This window comes from Rhipicephalus sanguineus, chromosome 8 (genome assembly GCF_013339695.2).
Source record: "Rhipicephalus sanguineus isolate Rsan-2018 chromosome 8, BIME_Rsan_1.4, whole genome shotgun sequence".
Taxonomy (NCBI): Eukaryota; Metazoa; Arthropoda; class Arachnida; order Ixodida; family Ixodidae; genus Rhipicephalus; species Rhipicephalus sanguineus.
In genome coordinates, this window is record NC_051183.1 from 15,055,066 (window position 1) to 15,077,296 (window position 22,231).

Below are 22,231 nucleotides of genomic sequence, written 5' to 3' on the forward strand. Positions count from 1 at the left end.
CTCGTTTCTCGGCCACATCATCGGCATGGGTCACATTGCAACAAAAGACGATATCCTAGAAAGGATCCAAGGAGCATAAATACCTAAAACAAAGAAGCAAGTGCAATTGTTTTGGGGTTTAACCGGCTATTACCGGGAGTTCATCCCGCGATACGCCGAGGTAGCTCAAGAAAAGAGCCCGAGACACCGTTGAGTGTACAGAAAAGGAGGAGGCAGCGTTTCGACAGCTAAAGCAGCGAATGGAAGAGCCGCCCGCCTTACTTAAGACGAACAAGGGCAAGGAGTTTGTCCTGCGTACAGAAGCCACAGATAACGCTCTAGGAGCTGTACTTATGCAGGAAAAGAAGAGACTGCTGCTCCAGTTTTCTATGCAAGCAAAAAAATCACAGCATATCCACGGAGTGAATGATGATGAGTGGGCGAAGCTGGGGAGGTTCATCGGTAAACCGTGAATCTTCCGTGAATTCAGCCCAGTACATCATCACCGACGTGAGATCGGGCGCGTATATACTAAAGGTTCGATGAAAGTTATGACGCCTTGCAGCTCACTTTATTTTACATGTACGCTGTGAATTTTCATTGTTTAATCACGCACAGGAGCAATCGCACACACGCACTACGTTGGAGGTCAAAATCCAGTGCCTATATATACGGGGTGGTCAGTGAACGGTTGTGCAGCGCGAGCGGTCGGTCTTATTGCGATAGCAATTATATGGACAGTCTCGGCTGGAATTTGCCGTCGCCGTCGCCATCGTCATGCACCGTATATGTATAAGTATGTATATATATATATATATAAAAGCCCCAAAGAAAAATATTTCAGAAAAATGCTTCCGTGCTTCCGAAGCGCGGAATAGAACCAGGGACCTCTTCCTCCGCAGCGAGTGGCGCTAGCCACTACGCCACGAAACGCAGGTCCTCCACGTAGGTAACGGCGAGCGTTATATACACAGCCTTTTCCGCTGGACGGACTCAGAGACGGCTGCGCTTATAAGCGTTTCTTCATTACCAGCGAGATGGCGTTAGGAGCGCGACAGGCGCATTTAAATGTCGTCGGCGAGCTCGCTCGCTTCTTCTTATACTTGCGCAGGGAGAACCTTGCCCTTCCGCTGTCTGCTCGCGCGGTTTTCTTGTGCTGAGGGGAAGAGGGATGTTTCACGCTTTCACCGTGATGTCCGCGCTCATGTTACGGAGCGTACGAAACCCACTCAAGCTCAAGGGACGCCGCTAAACGAACAAACAGAACATGAGCCCGAACTATCAAGTGTCACAGCTCGACACTTGAAGCACGCTAGTTTCCTTCGCTGCTTCGGCCGCCTTTGCAACAGGAGCGCTGTTCAAACTGAGAGTATCCATTGGCGAGCCTCACTTCATATAGCATTAGTTTCTTGCTATCGCATTCATTGCTTCGGCCTTGCGGCGAAACTGTGACTTTTTTTCAATCAAGACGCTGCCGCGACGCTGCTTGCGTCGCCGCCGCTGCGCCGCGAGGCAAGATAGGGGGAGGACCGTAGGAGAGGAGAGGGTGATACATATCACGTACTGTCGCAGCGCATTGTCTTTAGCGAGCCTTCATGTGTGCACGCCCCCTCCGTTTTTAGGACTGGTTATGGGAGACGGGAAGGGGAGAGGGGTATGGGAGAGGGGGAGGGGAGAGGGGTATGGGATAAGGGTATGGGAGAGGGAAAGGGGAGGGGGTAGAGGACATGGGGAATGGTGAGGGGGAGTGGAGAGGAGGTGTGTGGAGAGGGTATGCGTATGCGCAGTAAAGGTGGTCACGCCACACACCACCACCACCGGACAGACACTGCCGTTTACTGCCGGCTGCCGGGAGATACGCCGGACAACGGAGACGTGACAAGGTTAGACTAAGAGGAGCTACGCCCCTAAAACCAGAACCCATGCGAGAAGAACTACTCCACCATAGAGAAGGAATGCTTGGCTCTCGTGTGGGCTAATAAAAGATTTCACATATACCTGTACGGCGCGCACTTCACCGTGCAAACCGATCAACCGCTACAGTATTTATCTTTATCCAAAAGCAAGTCGACAAACAGCCGCCTGATGATATGGAGCTGGGTACTGCAGGATTACGAATTCCACATCCAATATGCAAGAGCCACAGAGAACGTAGGAGCTTCATGAGCAGACTGGCCTAAACTGCACAGCGTTCTTCTTTTTGCCATCTTTGTTTCTGAGTGAATATTTATACTTATCGGATCAATGGCCAATTTGAGCGATGTTCCGAGTTTGAAGTGTTGCTTAATATGCGTTGTGTTTGTTGCATTGACTGTGAGCAGTTTCCCTCGCGGTAAAACTCCTAATAGGTGGTATATTGTCATGAGTGTGCATATATAAATGGACTTAGTTGAATAATGAAATGCCAAGTGAATTTCCGCCAAGAAAAGATGTCGCCAGAGAATGCGAATTGGAAGCTTCCCCCGTGAGCGGGCCCCCAGAATCTTGCAGCAGAACGTGAATTTGCCCCCTGCACGGGCCCCACGTGCCCCGCACTGGGCAAAGTTCAGTGTTCACGGTCCCGGTGTTGGGCAAAGTTCACTGGCGCGGCAGGAAGAAAGGCTCCTCTCCTACAACTGACTCCGAAGGAATCTTGGGAGAGGGATTTTGAAGAAGACGACCTAGAGCTCGGGGCAATAGAACGTGGGGCAGTAGAAAAAGGAAGACGCACAGCGACTTCGTCTGGACAGAAGCGACATCGGCTACGCTCCGGTCCGTGGTTTCGAGTCGTACCCCCGGCTATGCGCCAAGGGCTCCAGTAAGTGTCACGTGAAACACCGGATGCCAACTGCCACAAAAGAAGTAAATTCGGACTTTATTGTTTGTTACGTGCAGTGAAACTAGTTTGTGATTTGGACTCCTAATTAACATTGTCGAGACAGCCATTAGAGATGTAATATAGATGTCGGTATCTTCGGTGTGTATTCCATTTTTTATGTTTGTTCTAAAAGTGAATAGCTGAAGATAAATGTGTATGTGTGCATCTCTCTGGTTTGCTTCACTCTGCTGACGGGGGCAACAATACTCTCCAAGTAATCTACTCGTACATGTAGAGGGAGTACTGCAATAGTAGAGCGACTGTATTACTCTCGCCTGAGTTCTTTAACTTTGTGGGGGAGTAGTGCAGATTTCGCCACAAAGCTTACTCTTTCCTTGAAGGCAGAGTAAAACAGACTGCGAAATCTGCGGCACTCAGGTGCAGTTGCCAATCCACGGAACTCCTGCGCCGGTGTAGCGTTAACAGGGTAGGAAACTCGCTCCTAAGATGACGGAGCAGAAACTTGCGCGAGTTTCTGGCTGACGCCGCATAGCGATATATATTTGTCTCTTAACTATAATCTTCCGAACGTAGACGCTATAGATGTCGCTTCAATGTGCAAGTTAATTAAATAGCTTTCATTTATAACAAAACAAAGTGTTCGTGATCATCAATCTTTGCTTTCTGAAACGCCAACAGAGGCAGCTTCAAAGCCTCAAAATGGAGCCATTTCTAACCCATCGTGAAAACTTTTTTGCGACACAAAGTAATTCGGGAATAAGATAGATACTAAAAGCATTATTGCGATAAAAATAATAAACAAATCTAGCCGTTCAAAAGCAACTTTTGTCACGAGGAATAAAACCAGCCACCTTCACATTCTCAGCCGAGTTTCCTACCACTATGCCACACGCTTTGTTCTTTTCTTTCATCGTACTACTTAATCATAGACTTGGCTCTCGGAAGCTATTCAATACAGTGAGAGAACCTATATGTTCATTCTGCTCGTATCACAACACAGTGACGAACACATAACACTAAAGTATTCGCAGAGCGAATACATCAGCTAAATGACTTTACTAATTATACATTAGAACGGCGGTAAGGATAAACATCTCACCAATACCATTTGCCATTCTGGCCTAATTTCCGTTTGCTCGTGTACATCGCTTACTTGAGTTACCATTCTTATGAAGCGGGGTGTTGAGCAAATTATCGGCTCTGCGTTGCCCTGCAACATGCGCGAGACGCGCATGTTGCAGGGAAACGCAGAGCCGAAACGCAAATTGTGTCGATTACGTCGTAAAACCCTTTCATCCAGACACGTATGGCACATACCCGTTTACCACGGGCCGTGGTATACGAGTATACGTGGGATCGTCATGCACAGAACCCAGAACATCTCAGCGTATAGCTCAAGGTGTCACGAAAAGTTAGTTGGCTCGAAATGTCGAGAAGGTCTTCTTTAGAAGAACACCGTTCCGCAAGAAAAATATGCGCCACTAATCGCTTAAATATCTCCGGAACAACTTCGGCCTTGTCATCTAGGAATTCTACAGAGAGAGCGCGAAGTTCAGAGTCGGTTCACCGTCGTTTAGCGAAGTCGTCGGCATTTATGGTTCTCAAGAAGCAGCTATCACCCTGGTCATCCTGCGGCTGAGAGTCGACAAGGGCGCGAGACACGCAGTCACTGGTTTTGTCGGGAGTTGTAAACGACGGTAATTGCGAATTGGTGAAGTCGCAGACTTCACCGCGCGAGGTGATCTGAAGGATCGTGCAACTTACTTAGCTAACATCAGGCGTGGCGGTCGCCCACCACTTTGTAGGGCCTGCCGTAAAGGTTGTGACACCCAGATGCAGCTCATGTGATGACAAGGCACACTTGTGGGTTGTGGAATAGTTAGCTTCCGCCTTAGATTGCGAATGGTTGCATAGCTAATGATTTTTTTCTAGTCCGTCAGTCCTTTGCACGATGACGACGCTGAGTACCACACGGCTTGTGTCGGTGTATATTTCCATATCGACGCATTCTTTGAAATGCACAAGTATCAGAACCGCCTGCAGACATCGTTTCAGTTCTAGAAGTTATTCGACTTCGACTTGCAAAATTTTCAAGTTGAATTGCACGTCGGTTTTTGTGAGCTGCTTTAGCGCCTCGGCTATCCGTGAAAATTTCTTGACGAATCTCTGTAATACAAGAACAAGTCAAGGAATCGGAGTACGGCCTTCTTGTATGTGGGTGCGGAAAGGCAGCGATGGCAGCTGTTTTCCGTGTCTGGTTGCACTCCAGACTTGCTAATTATTTGAACCAAAAACAACAGCTCCTCGTACGCGAAGCCGTCCTTTTTTTCCTTCAAGGTGAGGCCGGAGGTTTTCATTCTTCATGCACAGCTTCAGGCACTGGAGGTGTATGTCGAATTACACCAGGCAAGTCTACCACTTCAAGGCTGCCAGAACTGCATCCATAACGCGTTAGAAAGTCGAAGGTACCGAGCAAAGATCAAAGCACATGACATTGAACTCGAAGAGCCCAACTGGTGCTATAAGTACTGCCTTCTATCGGCCTCTCTTGTCGACTTCGATTTGCCAGTTACCAGTCTTAAGTTCATTGACGAAAATTATATCGCACTCTTGAGTCGATCCAGGGCCTAGTTTACCCGTAGGAATCGATACACGTCCTTCTTAATGATTTCGTTCTGGCGGTGATGATTGATGCACAAACATAGGGTTCCAACTTTCTTCCCTAACACCACGGGGGCAGCCCATGGACTGTCGAATGGCTGGATGATGTCGCGCTGTCGCATCGAAACTCTGTACGTGGTCTGGCGGATTGGTGGGGCACTTTCTTCAGTTGTGATGCGATGTTTTTCGACTGGGTTCCATCGAATTCTCGAGGAAGACCAGAAGCACTCGTTGTATTCCAGGAGCAATGTTTTGACCTTTTTACTTATGCTACGGAAGCCTGTGATTGACGTCGAAGGCTAGTTGGGGCCTCAGTTCTACGAAGAAAGTTTGGTAGCATCGAAGAGGGCGGAAATATTGCTTGCAGCATTGAATTAATACATGTAGGCGATCGTCCTGTCAATGTTTAGGAGTCTTTATTCTTGGTTGAAGTTTGTCAGCATTACTTTCGCTTTTCGTTGACGCAGCTCGGCTATACCTCTTGCAAAGCAAACCCGATTGTTCTGGAGCAGGTGCTGGTCGCCCTCGATGACACCTCTAAGTCTGTGGGTTCTTCGGTGCCAGCGAACATGACAACGCTGAAAAGACACGCGCAGTAACCTGCTTATGTATGACATTCAAGGCATGGTGGCCACTTTTTCGATGCGGTGGTATGGCATTCTCCATGGAAAGCTTTATCGACTGGGGTCATAGTAAATGACTGCGCCCTCTTGATTTGTAAAATTCATGCTAAGAGTGACGTCTCCGAACAATGCTTTCGGACCCCAACGCTCGCCGAGCAAGTCTGCTCGTTAATCATGATTGCCCCCATAAAGAGTGTAGTTTTCGCTATTTTGTGGCCTCCAGCCGAATGTCGAGCCCTTCCGAGGCGGTCTTGGTTTTCTTCAACTTTGTGGCGAATAGCAGAGAGTGTCTACCAGACAGTGTCTACCAGAGCGACGGAGTTCGGGTTGTCAATAAGCACCTCGAGGTACCTAGTTCCTCGTCTGGCGTTTTGGTTAGGTCGCGGCGTCGGATTATGGCTGCGTCGGCTACTCGTCAAGTGTTTCGACGGCGAGTATTGACCTCATGGCTTTATTCTGCTGGCGGTGTGTTCTTTCGTCGCAGCGTCGTCGGCGGCGCAGGAGAATGTTCGGTGTTGCGATGAACAACAATTGCAGCTACATTAGTTGCTGCTTTTAGATTGTTTTCTGTTGTGGACTAAGTGATAGGCCCCTGTTTGGGCCTGTGAACGGTCGATTATTGAAAGGTAGCGTCCCGGCGATGGTTAGCGCGACGCTCGCCGACGTCTCCACTCCGATGCTCAGAGGTATTCGGCGAGGTCGCTTGACCGCTCACTAGCTGTGGACAAGGCATGTTGAAGGCAAAATCGCGTAGTACCATTTCGCAGTACTGGCTGCGGCGGTTGCTCTGCTCGGTTTTCCTGCACTGGTAGCCGAGCTAGTGGTGGTCAGGGCCGCATCAAACGTCAGTAATCGTCGGAGCATAGTGTTTACCGACGGTTGTGGGGGCGGTGGTGTCTGGCGGCGAAACGGCGGAGGTCCGGTGTATTGCAATGGCCGCGGAGGAGGGGGTGACGGCGGACTGCAGCAGCGTAACTCACAGCTTGCGGCTGCGGCTGTGTTGGCTGAGGAAGCCCCCTCACTGCTGGATTTCTTTACGAGCTATCTCAGCTCTTGAATTGTCCTGAGGGTGGGATCTGGGCAGCATCTTCCGAAGCTCCTCATGTACGAGCGCTCTGAGTGTCTCGCGCAAGTCGGTGGTTCGCAGGGCTTGAACCGCCCCGTAGTTCGTCGTGGGCATGCGGTGATCCTAGTGCCTGGTGCGTATTTCTGATGTCTGTTCGATTGATGTGGCCTCCGAAGCGAATTCCGAGGTCATCTTCAGCGGGTTCCGCACAAGCCCGACGAGATGTTCTTCGGCCACTCCCCTCGTGCGAACCTAATTTTTCCTCGGGCATAGCTGGGTCTGCGTGGCGAAACCAGCAGGTCACTCCTTCAGTCTGCTTTCTTTTGTTCTGATTGTGGAGCTGTACGTGGGTATTTGGCAGGATTTCGGCCCTTTGTTTGCGAACGACGCTTGTGGAGGTGTCCAGGAATGCGCGCGAAATAAATCCCAGGTTATCACGGTGGCCTCTCTATTCACAAACCACGCTTTTTCCCTGCATTAAGAAATTTACACATCAGGTCCCCCTACGGGCAACCATGGTGGGATGCGAAAGCATCGCGAGGGGTGTGCATCGAGTATCCGTTTCTCTTATGTGACTAATGACGCGATGGTTGTCGAGGCGTTTGAATAACCGCTTGCCGACGCTGACGTTTACGTTCGGCTTCCCGAGCCTTCTTCTGCTCCGTGGTGGTGGCGCTGCAACTAGCGCCGACGTTGACATTGTTCATGGCGTTTTGCACACATTTGCGCAGAGAGAGAATGACGGAAGCACAGCGAACGCGCGCTTTTGCAGCCTCGAGATTCGCTTGCCGGCGTTGGCGTTTACGTTCCGCTTCGCTAGCATCCATAGCGCACTTGCGAAAGAGAGTGCAACGCTTGCCGGCTTTGCCGTTTTCGTTCAGCTTCTCCAGCGCCCATAGCACCGTTGCGAAGGAGAGTGCAACTGGAGCTAGCGCGCGCCGCATTTAAATGAGCGCAAAGCTGTGGCGGAGCGAGAGAAATGGGAGATGATAAACGAAGCGGAGGCAGTGCTCACGCCACCTCCTCCGACCTCCTCGCTTCAGCGCGATAAGAGGGGGAGAGTTGGCTCATGCGCAGTATAGGTGCGGTCACCGCAGAATGGACACTGCCCCGAGCACTAGATGCCTTTGCATCGAAAAAGGCAAAATGAACGTGGCGAAGCTTCTCGTTGCAGTCGCAGTGTTTCCATAAGTGAACACCAGTTGTAATTTTCAAACCAGTTTTCCGGGACTTCACATGGCGATACGCGGAATGTCGACGGCTCTCTGGGCTCATGCATGTCGACAACTGTGGGTGACAAAGCGGACGTCATTGTGGCTGCTGTTTTCTTTGTCGTAGCTCTTGTCATACTCGGCAGGGGTCCAAACTCCGGTTGTGACCTCTGTAGTCTGCGGCTAGATCGAGTGACCCTGATGGTTTTGGGATCTTCGCGATTTCGGCGCAGTCGGGAACATGAATGATCAGCACCTCCACCAGATGTCACGTGGTCATGACGTTGACGAAAGCAGTGGTCAGTATGCTTAAGAAGAGGCCATTTATTCGGGGAGCTTGTGTCCAGGAGATGAAAATTTAGAGCACAAGCAGTGCACGCAGTAAACTAATGGTGGCAAGCACTGCCGTCGGTGTTCAGCGGCGACAGTGCTTGCCGAATCTGGTCAGCGGCGGAGCGCTTCGTCCTTTATACATTCGTCGTTGAAGCTTCAAGCGTTATTCCTCGTGTGTGCGTAAGCTCTCAAAATTCTCGACTGTCGCGTCCTGTGCGTAATGTTAACAATGTCAAACAATCGCGAAGCGTCCCGAACATTGCGGCATGGTATGCGCAGTGCGCTGCTAAAGATTTTGTGCATGAAAAAGGCCCCGGAAACTGAGCGTCAGTTCCGGTTTCAAGAACATGCCCGCTCCTAGTGGTTGCCGGACATACTAAGATCTGGTTCAACTAAGTGACGATGTGGATGTTCGAATTTATTTTCTTTCTGGAATTTTTAGAAATAAAGAACTTTGAAGTGTAAATAACTCCTCTTTCGTTTATGTGAGTTTTTTTATTTCTTATATTGTGAATTTTATATCGGGCGAAGCGCGGGTACTGTTCGTAGCCCTTGCCTCACCCTTGCCGCTCGCTCAGATATATCACAAGTTGAATCTCGTTCGGTTATCTCGCTCGGTTGGCGTGCCAAGTATGAATACGGGAAACATCAGACATTTGATGAGGCGTGCAGTGAACGGAAGCCGCAGTGAGCCACGTCGAGGAGGTCAACCATGCATTAAACCAAGATGGCTAAATTGGGGCGTCACATGTTTTGTGCGGCATTGTGGTGTTTTAACCCAGGGATTTCTAGTCCACGAAGGTTTTTACGTAGATGTGAAGCAGCGGTTGCTCGTGGCTGTGTCTGTCCTCATTTGGCGACTGTACGCTCGGGAACCATGTGTGCTGGCACGCGGTAGCGCGTTCGGGCCTCTGTAAGGGACGCTGTTGCCTCTCCCCCTTACACTCTCTCAACAATCATGTGATGGCGTCGGGGAACGAGATTCTGCAGACGCGCGATGAAGATACGCGTTTTACCTAGACAGAACGCGCTGGCACGCGCTAGCGCGTTCGGGCCTGTGTAAGGGGCTGGGTGACACAATGTGGCCTCTCCCCCTCACACTCTCTCAGCAATCACAGAACTTTAAGTCGACCCATGCGCTAATTCGCATCCCCACATGGTTTCCTTTAGTGGGAGATGGTGTAATTTTTTCAGGTTCCTTAGTGACAATGGGTGAGCACATGCATTTGGGTGCATTATTTGAGCAGGCATTCATTTTGCATGAGAACATGAGTAAACCCAGTTCTCGGCAAGCCTGACTGGACTAATATAAGCGCAGTGTCGATAGGCTAGTTCGTCATAACGACATCCTACTTTCTTCCGGCAAAATATGTTTAATGAAAGGCTTGAAATGCGTGCTGGCTCAGCTGCACAATTCTTTTATCTTTTACTTTTGGCATGCAGCTCAAAAGGTGTGAAGCAATTGTAGGTTCCTTCCTGTTCATGGAAATACATGTAGCCAGTTTGAAACCTTATGGGCCTTTACTTCTAATACGGTCAATGAAATGCATGTAATAGACTCCCTGATGTTTCGTGTAATTGTATAGCATAGAACGTCGCTGAAGCCACCGTTTTGACAAGTGGTCTTTTCTTCGTCAAGGCAATGTGATGCCCTGACGAGGACAAGTCAACATGCCAAAATATTGAATCCAACGGCGTTTCCTGTTCAACAATTACTCATTACTTCACGCCTCCCTCTTCCCCTGAACTTCTGTATTGTTTGGTACTCGAGTTCTGCAAGAACAATATGTGGGCCATGATAACAGACGTCATTGAATCAAGTACAACGGGGTCTGCTCGTGATTGTTAATAATTTTCGCTTTAGTTCGAATGGTTTGGTTTGAATGTTTGCTGACAATGTGTATATCTCAGTTGTGAATTAAAGTGGCTTTTTCAGACTGACACTCACACTACGTGTATGCCCTTGTTTATTAGTGCGAAACCTGTGTTTAAAAACAAAGCATTTTGATTTTACTTGTGTTAATCGAGTTTTGTCCTATTGAGACGTAGGTCAGCTTTTAGCTTGTAGACTTCACAACACACCAAAAAATAAAAAAAAATGCTTATGAAATTTTAACGAATGGCCGCGTCGCCCAAGCAGCCAGCGGACCTTCTATTCGCCGCGAAATCCAGCTATAGGTGGCAGCACCGTCGCCGCGTTTGTATGGATAGGCTGTCGGTGGCGCGTATACAAATGTAGGCAGCGGCGCTTCACCGTAGGCGGTCTGAGTCGATTGACTGCTAATAAAGCTCGTTGACTGCAGCCTAATGGCTACCAATCAATGGTGTACTGGCCTTCTGTCACATTCGTGTTTTGCGCTGTGTTCGGTGTTTTATCTTGCTTTACTTGCGCGTGTTGCAATTGTGATTTGCCTATATCACAATAAAAATTGTGTTGCGTGACTGAGCCAATTAAGTATTTACTTCTTGATCTAGCGGCTACAAAAAAAGAGAGCCTGTATTTTTGCGTGATTGGGTGAAGTAGAACTTTGTAATTTGCTTTTCTGCTTGGATGAATACGCGTACTGCTATAGAAATGCGTGGCTTCAAGTCTTTTTTTGCAGCTAACCGGCCTCTGCAGGCTCTAGTTCATGCTTTGCGGCATCACAAGGATTTCCAAATCACCAACACTTCACGAGATGGTGTCGCAAAAGTTCTGCATTCACACCTCGACATTTATACTTTTCTTTTATTTCGGACGGCGCCAAATGTACTATGTGATGTGCTTGAATGACAAAGTGGTGCCCACATTGAAATAATTTTGGCGAATGGACCGTACGATGGTTACACCTAGCGCCATACCGACAAGTGCATGCACTCACTTATTAGAGTGCATACAAGTCTCTTAAGGCGAAATGCTGTGTATGTCATGTAGGCATACGTACAAACATTTTATACTGTGCTAGCACGACGGAATAAGTTTTAATCTGAGGACGTGCATGACATACGCACACATGCGAAGACGGTGTGGCTAGCAGACGACGCAAGGAGCCATCCACACCGCGGGGTTTTCTCCGCTCGCCGCTAGGTGCCGACTCCGCTAGATCTCGCGGCCAATAGAGCACGAACACATTCCGCTTGCATGCGAAAAGGAAAGGGAGAGCCTCCACTGCAGCACTCCTCCTATGAGTCTCGCGCCCTTTCCTTTGATTTCATGACATTTATCAGTGACGTCATGAAAGAAATGTTCTGTTTGTGAATTATTTCTTGTTGGATACCCGAGAGCCGACAGTGGTGGAAACAGCGCTGCCGTAGAGGATCAACATGCCAGAGTGCCTCCCATGGACGGTATAGGAAGTTTCCACCCCCTGGCTGAAACGTGAATGCATCAAAATGAAGCGGTAAACGCGCGTGCCAACAGACATGCTCAAGATGCTGAAGTGTTTCGCATTTAACGTGGAGTGTTTCGCATTTAATTAGGAATGTTTCGCATTTAACACATTCAAAGCGTTTTTTGACTCGTTGTAAATATCCTAATGGTATTAGTACCGAAGTGTTAGAAAGTAGATAGTTAATAATTGAACGGCGCTTGTGGCTGTGCTGCCGTAACATTCTCTGCAATGTGAGGGATTTCCAAGTTTCCATGCACTGCAATGCGCAGATCGTTCACCGGGCGCACACTTTTTCGCCTCAAGAAGAAGAAGAAGATGCTTTTATTGAGAAGAAGGAGGAGAGCTTCTGCCCCTTTCACTTTTTTTAAGGAATGTTATTATAGTTCTTATCTAATTTCTCTCTTTTTATTTTTTAGCAAGCGTTGTGTAAACCATTTACATTATAAAGTACAGTGTGGCCAATCCCCCTTGTGGGTATGAGCCAAGATCTAGGCGACAAGACAAGACAAGGTCGGCCTGGAAAGCGGGTTCTAGCCTGCTACTCCTCACGGGGGTAAGGGGAAAGGGGAAAGAAAGAGAAAGAGGGAGGTGTGATGATAGGCGACGATGGTATGGCAAATGAGTCACTGTACACACTGTTTTGCACGGGGACAGGGCACGCGCAAAAGTCTTTATGCCGCACATGCTCTAAAGACGAGCATCTAAACCTGTATCATTTAGAAATCTCAATAGGCACTTTAAACTTCGTTTGGCCTGGTCCGCATGCTCCCAAGCACCCAAAAGCTTCTCCTCCGAAAAAGGTCGGGAGTCCAGACCTTTTCGCCTCAATGCTGCCTCATTGCTGCCTTGGAGGGTTACTTTGCAGTAATTGCTCTGTTGAAACGGATCAAATGGCGGCAAGTCGTAATGCGTTTGCGATTACAGGCGTACTACCACTCGGTCATTAAATCCAGCACCGTTCCAGCCCACTGGAACCGTGGGCACCTCGCAGAACTTATCTTGCATAAGAACGGAGGCGCCTATGCAGAGTCCCACACTTGGTCACCGATATGTTTCACAATGGCGGTAAATCGGGCTTGTTGGATGCTCATGATGGTAAATAAACAGCGAAAAAAACAACGGGCGAACACAAAGAGGCAAACGAGTGCGCCTTTCTCTCTGAGTATTTGTCCGCCGTTTTCGCGCTTTTTTACGATCATCATTATGTTTACACATATTGAATATGCGAATATGCTCACATATTCTCTCTCGCATGGTGCTCTCGGTTGGTGGGGCTAAGCGAGGTGGAGCGGTGCCGCCGTCCGTGAGAGGTTAAGCGAACTAATGCGTCATGACACTTACTGGCGCCTTTAGGGAACGATTCGGCGACGACGCTGTTAAAGACTGACCTCCGCGCAATCGCGAAGGTCATGGCTAAATATATTGGTACCAGCGAGGAACAATGGCCGCGCTAGCATAGGGGAGTCGCCCTAGACGCAGCGACGTCCTTTGCATTTCGCCTTGTGTTAGCTTGTGACGGATCGTCGTTGATGTAGTGCAGCTTCCATGGGCATCAATGGTGTATCTCCGCCGCCGACTGCTTCGAGTGCGATAACACCGACTAATAAAACTACTGCAATAAGTGCTGCAGAAAAGCAGTGATGGACACGGGCGGATGTCGTGCTTTTGTGGAGCGAGCGCAGTGCGGTTTTGCTGAAGCGCAGTGCGGTTGTGTAAACCTGAGCCCAGACGTAGCACAGGTGTATTACTCTAGAAAGAACACAGTGCTGTCTCTTTCCTTCATTGACAACGTTTTGAAGAAGTGCTTTTTATGTGCTTACTTATGTCATCTTTGGGCGGGATTCACGATACGCTGTGTCCAGGTATATTTCAATAGCGTCAGCAACCACAACGGTTAAACATTCTCATGGCTGTTAGTCCTCGCAACGGAGATGTACCACTAGGCGTCAACGTCGGTGCATCCACGTCGAATGGTACAATGGCTGCCAAACACCAACATACATTAATCAAGCTCTCACATATTACTACACAGTAAGCACTACTTCTGTGGAGACACGTTTCACTTTCGTGTGATACCGATTCCTGTGACGAAGGAACGATCCATATTTTTTCTCCTTCTTTTATAGCATCTCTTTTCTATCACCTTTCCATTAATTTACCCCCTTTCCCAACACAGGGTAGCCAGCTGGTCTGAGAACAGCCTAACGTCACTGGTATTCTATTGTTTCTCTTCCACGTCATTACTGCCTTAATCTTACGAGAGGCTTCTAATAATGAAATTTTTGTGCCCTTATTATAACTCCTTTGTCTGACAGCAAATTTCAGGTTCATTTGTGACCATTTTGATTTTGTTTTTGCTGAAGAAATCGAAATGGTAGGCATAAATTTCTCCAGAAGTACCTCGATGACAGACTGCAGTTCATAGATATTGTACTGACAATTGCCAGACGTTTCTCAAAGAAGGAATTAACAGTGTAAACGCGGGACGAAGAAGGGAACGTAGATGGACTCTTGATCCCAATATTTAGGCATGTGCCAACCAGCCCGCCTTTCGCCGCTCGATCAGAGAAACGTGTTTTATACAGAACAAATATAGCGCCGGTTGGGCAGCTGCTTGAGTTACAGAGTAATAAATAAAGCAATGTCATTTTTATGGAACATTATGCCAAATATCTTAGGGCAATTTCGCACTCTTTAGGCTGAGACTCCTCACTAATCCGCGCACGAAACAATCTACCAACCGGACATGTAAAGATCACGACTGCTACTAGCATCTGCTTCGTTCTTGAGTATGATATATTGTCCTCTGCCCCGCAAATATTTATCATTTCTGCACAGAAAGGCACCTTTCTTACGAATGTCTGGAGAAAGAAAAACATGGTAATGATGTGGATGTTTTGTGGAGCAAAGGCCACTTGCGGTCACGAATTGCCAACGGAAATTATAAATATATGAAGTTGCCTGATCACTGACAATTGCTTGGTGTAAAGTGGCTGCGGACGGGCTTTAAATAGAGTTCATCAAATAACAAATATATATAATAAGAGTATGGCACGGATAAGGTGTGCAACGAATACAAAATATGCGCTTATAAACGCGCCTACAAAGGCATCCTTGTAAAAAGGTGTCGTGGCAAGTACACCTTAAATAGTATCTTGCGCTGTTCGTATTGCATTACTGGAGTAATATTTCCCACACGCACACACTGAGTTAGGAACACGAAGGGAGAGAAAAACACCGTCGCACATAGACGACTTCGACATAGTCTACTCAAGGATAGAACTTCTGTAATACATTCCCTAACGTGAAGAAATGCTGAATTCCAGAACGTTCGTGTATACCGTCAAAACGCATACTAGACCGCATGAAGCGCGGCTAATTTATGGCAGATGCTGCAAGACACCAGCAAAAAATAAAAAAACTGAGACGCAGAAGTCATCTTTCAGCTGCCGTAAGAATTCTTCCCAACTTTCCATTTCATCTCACATTTGCCATCACAGTTTGATGGCGAAAAATTGATACGCGTAGGTATACTGACGTAAGACTTGAAACGTTCGTCTAGCCTGTTGCGTAGATCTCAGGGATTCAATGCTATCACACGGACGAGAGTGACAATGCCTGCATTTTGGCTGTTTGAGTGACTTTGGACTGGGCATCGCTCATTGATGGGCTGGTTAATAGGCCTATTGATGCAGGAAATATGTAAACGTTACAAGGTGTGCACGTGTTTTGATAGGCGCATGGTAAGTCATGATTTGCCTAATGTTCCATACATAAGTGTCTTTCGGTCAACTTTTCCTATATTGACCAATCTCAAGCTAAAATACTAGTAAAAAAAATTACACCATCTCCCACTAAAGGGGACCATGAGGCGATGCGAAGCCGGAGCACTTGCACGATCGCGTTCCGTTGGCGTTTATTGGGCATGCCACCGACCTCGCGTCGTGGAACGCGAAGAGGGACGCTACGCGCGTCGTATCTTCCATCTAGCCTGGCCGTGAATTCTCACAGGGCGAGCGGGGAACGCGGTCGACAGGCGGGCGAGAGGGGGGCAGCGTAGGAGAGGAGAGAGAAGGGGAGGGGACGCGCATGCGCTCGAGCTCATCGCGGCGTTGCGCAGGAGAGAATTTCGGCATGTCTAGGCCGCGTTTCAGAGGAAGAGTGGAAAGGGGGAGGGGTATGGGAGAGGGGAAGGGGAGAGGGTGAGTGGAGAGGAGGTGTGTGGAGAGGGTATGCGCATGCGCAGTAAGGGTGGTCACGCCGCACCCCACCACCACTACCACCACCGGATTGAGCTCCGCCTTAAGATACTTCGCATCTAATAAGGTTACGTGTGCATTTCCGAAAATACAAACATTTTATGCTTACATGAAGTGTAGACTGGCTATGCGCAGCTGGGTCTAAAAGACAAAACGATGTCCGAAAATAGGAACAGCTAGGTAAAAACTAACCAAGTTGGTCTAAGGGCGGCAAAAGTAGCGAAGGTTGGCCAATCGAAGAACACGCCCTTTGGTGAAAATGTAAACAAGTACAGCACGAGCCCTTTAAATTTGGAAAACTGAGATTCAAGCATAAATGGTTGATTTTAGCAATTACTGTGTGCATGACAACAATGTACGAAGGGCTGTTGCAAAAATGACAGTTCAGCCATCATCACCATCTCTTCACTTGTCTTGCCTGATCATTGTTAAAAGAACAAGAAGTAAGAGCCCTATGCCGACAATAAAAAAAAAACATGGAACACGCATGTTCAAAATCACAGTTCACTGGGACAGAAACGTAAACTGCTGCCTCCTTCGCAAAACTTTTATCTGTGCTAACAATTTCCATGCAGTTGTTATTAGACACTGACAAAAATTACTTAGCGCAATACAAACACAGCACACAAGGAAGGTACACAAGGGACAAGCGCTCCATTGTGTACCTTCCTTGTGTGCTGTGTTTGTATTGCGCTAAGTAATTCTTCTCAGTACTATGCACCAACTAGCCCCCAAGAGGTTCTGTTATTTTATTAGACAAGCGGGTCGACAGACATCCGGTTTCTAATATCGTTGAGTGCAGATGGCCCCAGATGAGAAGTGCGTTTGATTCTCCTGTCCACTTGCAATCACGTTTAAGTCTCGTTCAACATTAGGGGATCTGCAAAGTCAGACTCTCTGTACCAGTTTTCCCCGAGTCCCAGTCACGTATTCAAGTTTTTTTGCTGTGTAACCCAAATGGCAAATTTCATTTTGCGAGCTGGAAGGGCACCTTGGCTGCCATGATTACGGAACATATATCGAGCGCGAATGGATGCGACTTCACCATATATAGATATTTTCGAGCAAATTGAGGCAACAAGAAAGTATACAAAAAAATCCAGCCAAGTTGTACTAAGGGTCGCAAAGCTTGGCGCAGGGAAGCACGGGCCCGTCGCAGCTTGTACTCCCACTCGATCGACACGCCTTGCTTCGGAATGCGCGGCTTCCTTATTGGAAGTACTTAGGTAGGCTATGCCCTATAGAGCGGAGGTTGCACGCGATGTCTCCGTCAGTGGGCATGGCTTAGCTCCTGAGCACGCGCGCCTTGCCAAGTGGTGCGGTATCCGGTCACGACTTGATGCTTGCTTCCTCTTTCTGTCTATCTTTTTTCTCTCTCTTTCGTTGATGTTCTCTGTCTCTCTTTTTCTGTCTGTATTTCTTTCTCTCTGTTTCTCTCTTTCTCATTTTTTCGGTGATACTCTTTACTCTATCCACTCCCCTTTTCACTCCTCCTTACCATCACATCTCTCCTCCTGGCACTCACTTCCTTTCACCTCTTTGCTAAACTATGCTATACAAGGCTATGCTCTCCTCTGCAAGCGTGCGTTGATAGCGGAGTAGTTAGGACGCTCGCCTTCGGATCGAGGGTATGGGGTCTTGAATCCCGCCTCGTGAAGAATTTTTTTCGGCAAGAATTTGTCTCTCTCTCTTTCTTTATATCTTTCTTTCCGTCTCTCTGCTTCTCTCTTTTTTTCTCTTTATCTCCCTCTCTGTACGTGTTCTCAGGTAGCCACACAGTGGCTCATAACCATTAAAATGATGATAGTTTTCTGCGGTCTACTCACAAGGGACGAGTTGCTAAAGAGCTTCGCTGTTAAAATAGTGAGGCAGCCAAGACTTTTCTCTGCCGACACCTTTCTAGAAAGTAACAAAATTGGCGTATGGTAGTCAAGCCTGACAAACCAAGCCGCCATATTATTTTAGTAGCTTTACCTGTAGGATTCAGTAAAGCCTTAGAGCAGCGGTTCTCAAATTGGGGTTTGTGGAGCTAGGGGATCTACGGAGTCAGTTCGGGAGGTCTGGGAAACATAACCTCGAATAAAGCACGTTTTTTGCAGGCACACTATGCCGCGTGGCAGCGGCCACTTAATTTTTTTATGCATCACCGCACAACACATGCGCATTGCGACATACCTGACTTATGTTTCCCACTCTCCATGAGATGGTTGTAAAGCTCTTCTGTGCAGTCTTGTGTGACATATGAGCGCGAGCATACTTTTTCTAGTCTTTCATATTTGAAGCAACATACCAAAACATGGGTTGAATGTGACTGCAGACCGCACAACTTATTTGCAAGCTGTTCAGAGAAACACGAACGCTATCTTTCGGTAAGTAATGCGCAACCTCACACTTGAGCAGTGGACCTAACCGGAGCGACGACACTGGCGATTGCTCAAATGGAACCGGGAAATGAGGTTCTGCATGCCTCGTAAAGCAAAACGGCATAACACAAGCATGATTCACCGGATTCGCCTTGGTGTAGCCTTACCACGTCGTTATGTACATATCATCGGCTGCAATGACACCGGTCCCAATTATGATCCCTGTCAAGTGCCAGAAACACTTGAGCACATATTTTGTACCTGCCCAGCATACGCACGTGAACGACAGAAATTGATTTCCTTTACTGAAGAATTGCATAATAGGCCATTAACTGATGAGGTCATGTTGGGCCCTTGGCCTGACGCCAAGAGCGCAACAGGGGTCATAAGAGCGGTGGCAGCTTTCCTACAAGCCTCTGGACTAGACGCGTGGCTATGGCACTGCGCCAACGTGACGGGTTGTACATACTCCCCTCCCTAACTTGCCATCGTCATCCATCACTCGGCCCTTGCGCCAATGAACAACATACATCATTATCATCCATCACTCTTCTTCCTCCCCTTTCTTCTACCCCAGTATAGATTATCAGGCTAGAGCATACTATCGCTTAGGCCGACCTCTCTGCCTCTCTGTAAATAAACCCATCTCTCTCTCTGTTCAGATAAAATGGCCGATCGTGGCATTTAAATTTGACCATTTCTTGGCAGAAGGATATTAAACGTACCTAGTTCAACTGCATGTTGTGTTAGTTTACGACGTTCTCCGCAGTGTTGCCAGGTCGTAACGACAAAAAATGTAGTCATGAAATTGGAAAAACTAGTCAAAAGGTAGCCAACATAAGTCATGGGTAGGAAAAGCAGGCAAAAGAAGCCATGCGTGTGTAAAAACAGTTGCGATTTTTTATAAATGAAGCCGCTAAATTTAAAAGCCTTTTGGGAGAAACGCAAAAACATATGTTGCGAACACATCAAAACGGGAATTGTTGAGATTTAAGCAATAGTCCTTGATTTTACTAATCATTTCATACAGCATAATGAAGTGTCCTTTGTCGTTGCAAAAGTGTCATTCTCTTTACGCCTTTAGCGTCAGTTCTCTTAAAAGCACTGGAAGTAGCTGCCTTTTGTACAGAATCAAAAAGGGTACAGCATGAGCTTCTCAATGATCTCACTTACTGTGATTCCATTCTAAATTGTAGAAGTACCTACGTGAACACTGAGCTGGTATTTGACCGATACCTGCTGTTGCTCCGGCTCCTGGACTTCGCTATCTGGCTTCGCGTCCAAGCTACGGGGAAGTCACGGCGGACGGGGCGCTGCGCGGTCTTCTAAAAACCGCGCAAGCGGGCCACGTGCACCAACACTGCGCGGCGCTATCTCGAGATAGCCGACGCATGGTTTCCCTAAGTAACTTGCATGGTCATGTCTTGCGTGATGATGAAATCCGAGCAGTTAGAATGGCTGACATGCAGTCCGTAACTAATTCCAAAAAATGACAAAAACAGTTTGTCGAACGTTCCATTTTCTCATGTATGTAGAGCGCCCTCGATGCGAAACACGGGGTGATCCTATTGTCATGTTTACTTTCAACAGCACTTTAAAGTCGCTTAAACAATAGGTGGTGTGAAACTTCAGGCCCCATTAAACGGTTTTCCTTGAATTCCAGCCACGCATTCGAGAGCCTTGATTTTGTATACTGCAAGCACTCACTTCAATCTTGGGGTCAGGGAAGACACCTTGGTCACATAATTTGGCACCATATACCAGACAGACAGCGGCTGAGGCGTCGCCAGATATGGCCAGCCGAGGGAACATAAAAGTAGCCAATAAGGAGCCGTTTATGAGATGTTTTTCTGCCGCCACCGGCCTAGAAAAGTAGCCACATTGGTGCAAAGTAGGCACACCTGGCAACCCTGCCCTTCAACCCTCCCCCCTTTTCTCCCACTTCAAGGGGTCTCTCATCAATTTTACCGGTCCACAAAGGGTCCCCAAAACATCCATGGCTGAGCGCCGCTCATTTAGTGACAACGGGTAGGGATAAAGAGAAATCATCTTTTTCTCCGTAATTCTGCGAAAGACAATAGAGTGACAGAACCCACAGCGAGCGCCCATTGTTGCACTATATGTTGGTGCCTAGGCTCTGCGCTTCTCGTAAACGCTGCTCCTGCAACATGAGAGCATAGTTGTGCCTCGAAAGCGAGTTCACATTCCTGTTCACGTATGGTCCAGACCGACCAAAGTTAATTTCACAGTAACTGTGCTGTTTATTTCCGGTTGTATTTTTTGTATTAAGATAGCTCGTCAAATAAGCTGCGGAGTGATTATGCTAGGTTATCCCCACAAGACGAACTTTTTGTTTGAACCAAGCAATAATTATTTCTTCTAAATACACTATTGAAGTTTGTATTTTAGGCGAATGTACACTTTGTTGTCATTACTGATTTTTCTCAAAATTAGGCTCCTTAGAAACAAGTACAGGAAAACAAGGACACAAGAAATTTAAAATGTTTCAAAAGCCGGCTGAATTTATATTCGAAAGTGGTTTAACTCCGACTTCACAATAGAATTATTAACAACGAAGTGGCATAGATATTTGGTCACCAGCACAGTATAAAGATGCCACCTGCATAGGTGGCAGAGCGTCTATACTAGTTTGTTAATCATTTTTATGTTATATTGCAGTTAACCTTTTTCTATGGGCAATGCGAACAATCAATTCAAAACACCTCAACACTTACTGCTAAAGAAAACGCAATGCCTACTTGCAGTGTCTTCTCTCTTGAAGCCAGCTTCGTGTCAGAATGAATTCCCAAAACGAGCGCTCAATACATATAGCCGGAGACGCCACGTTAGCCGCGCAAATTTAACAAACAACACTGCATATATCTGTTCAAATGCAATAGGTGCTCTTCTTAGGGTCATTTACATCATATAAAGAATAGCAGCAGTATTGGTGCGTTTTCGGTTAAATTATCGAGCACTGAACTATAAAAATTCAAAGTTTAAGAAAGCAAAAGTAGCATATCACGTTGGCTCTTGCCAAAGGCCATTGTCAATGCGACTAACATAGCAGCAATTTGAAGGCAAGCTGTCAGCGCTGTGAAAATGCGCATTGTATCTAAACTCCCTTTGCTACACAAAGAAAATTCTTCAGGGAGGAGTCAGGGTTCAAGGAAGAGTACCGATCCCCTGAACCTGCTTTCTTGCTTACGGCAGTTCTTGAATGGCGGTTAAAGCATCTGGCTGATGCAGTAGGTGCAAAGGGCACAGCTGTCATCACGGGAGCCCCAACAATTTTTTACAGCGAAAGCCGTATATGGCTAGGCGAAACGTAAAACCGTTCGCCAAATGTTTCGATAATGGTCTCCATTGGTTGAGCCGCTAGTTACGTCGTTCTCTACGTCATACCAAGCGCGTACGCCATTGGCTGCGCCGTCAGTGAAGTAGTCTTTCCGTCGGACCCAAGCAACCGCGCCATGGCGGACGGATGCTTGGCGGAGGTGGCAGTTCCGGCACAGTAGTGCCACGGTGGCAATAACGCAACACGTTC

The 22,231-nt window shown here is 47.5% G+C and overlaps 1 protein-coding gene across 2 annotated transcripts in view; it reads right to left on the reverse strand.

The window, feature by feature from the left end:
• The window catches only part of LOC119401432 (uncharacterized), an 82,641-nt gene extending 61,103 nt beyond the window's left edge, over positions 1-21,538 (reverse strand). The window contains exon 1 of one of the 2 annotated variants that reach the window (XR_007417327.1): positions 21,420-21,538. The gene's annotated coding sequence lies outside the window, so the exon portion shown is untranslated. The remainder of the gene's footprint in view (positions 1-21,419) is intronic. The other variant, XR_007417328.1, reaches the window with a different exon arrangement.
• Positions 21,539-22,231: the final 693 nt, after the last annotated feature.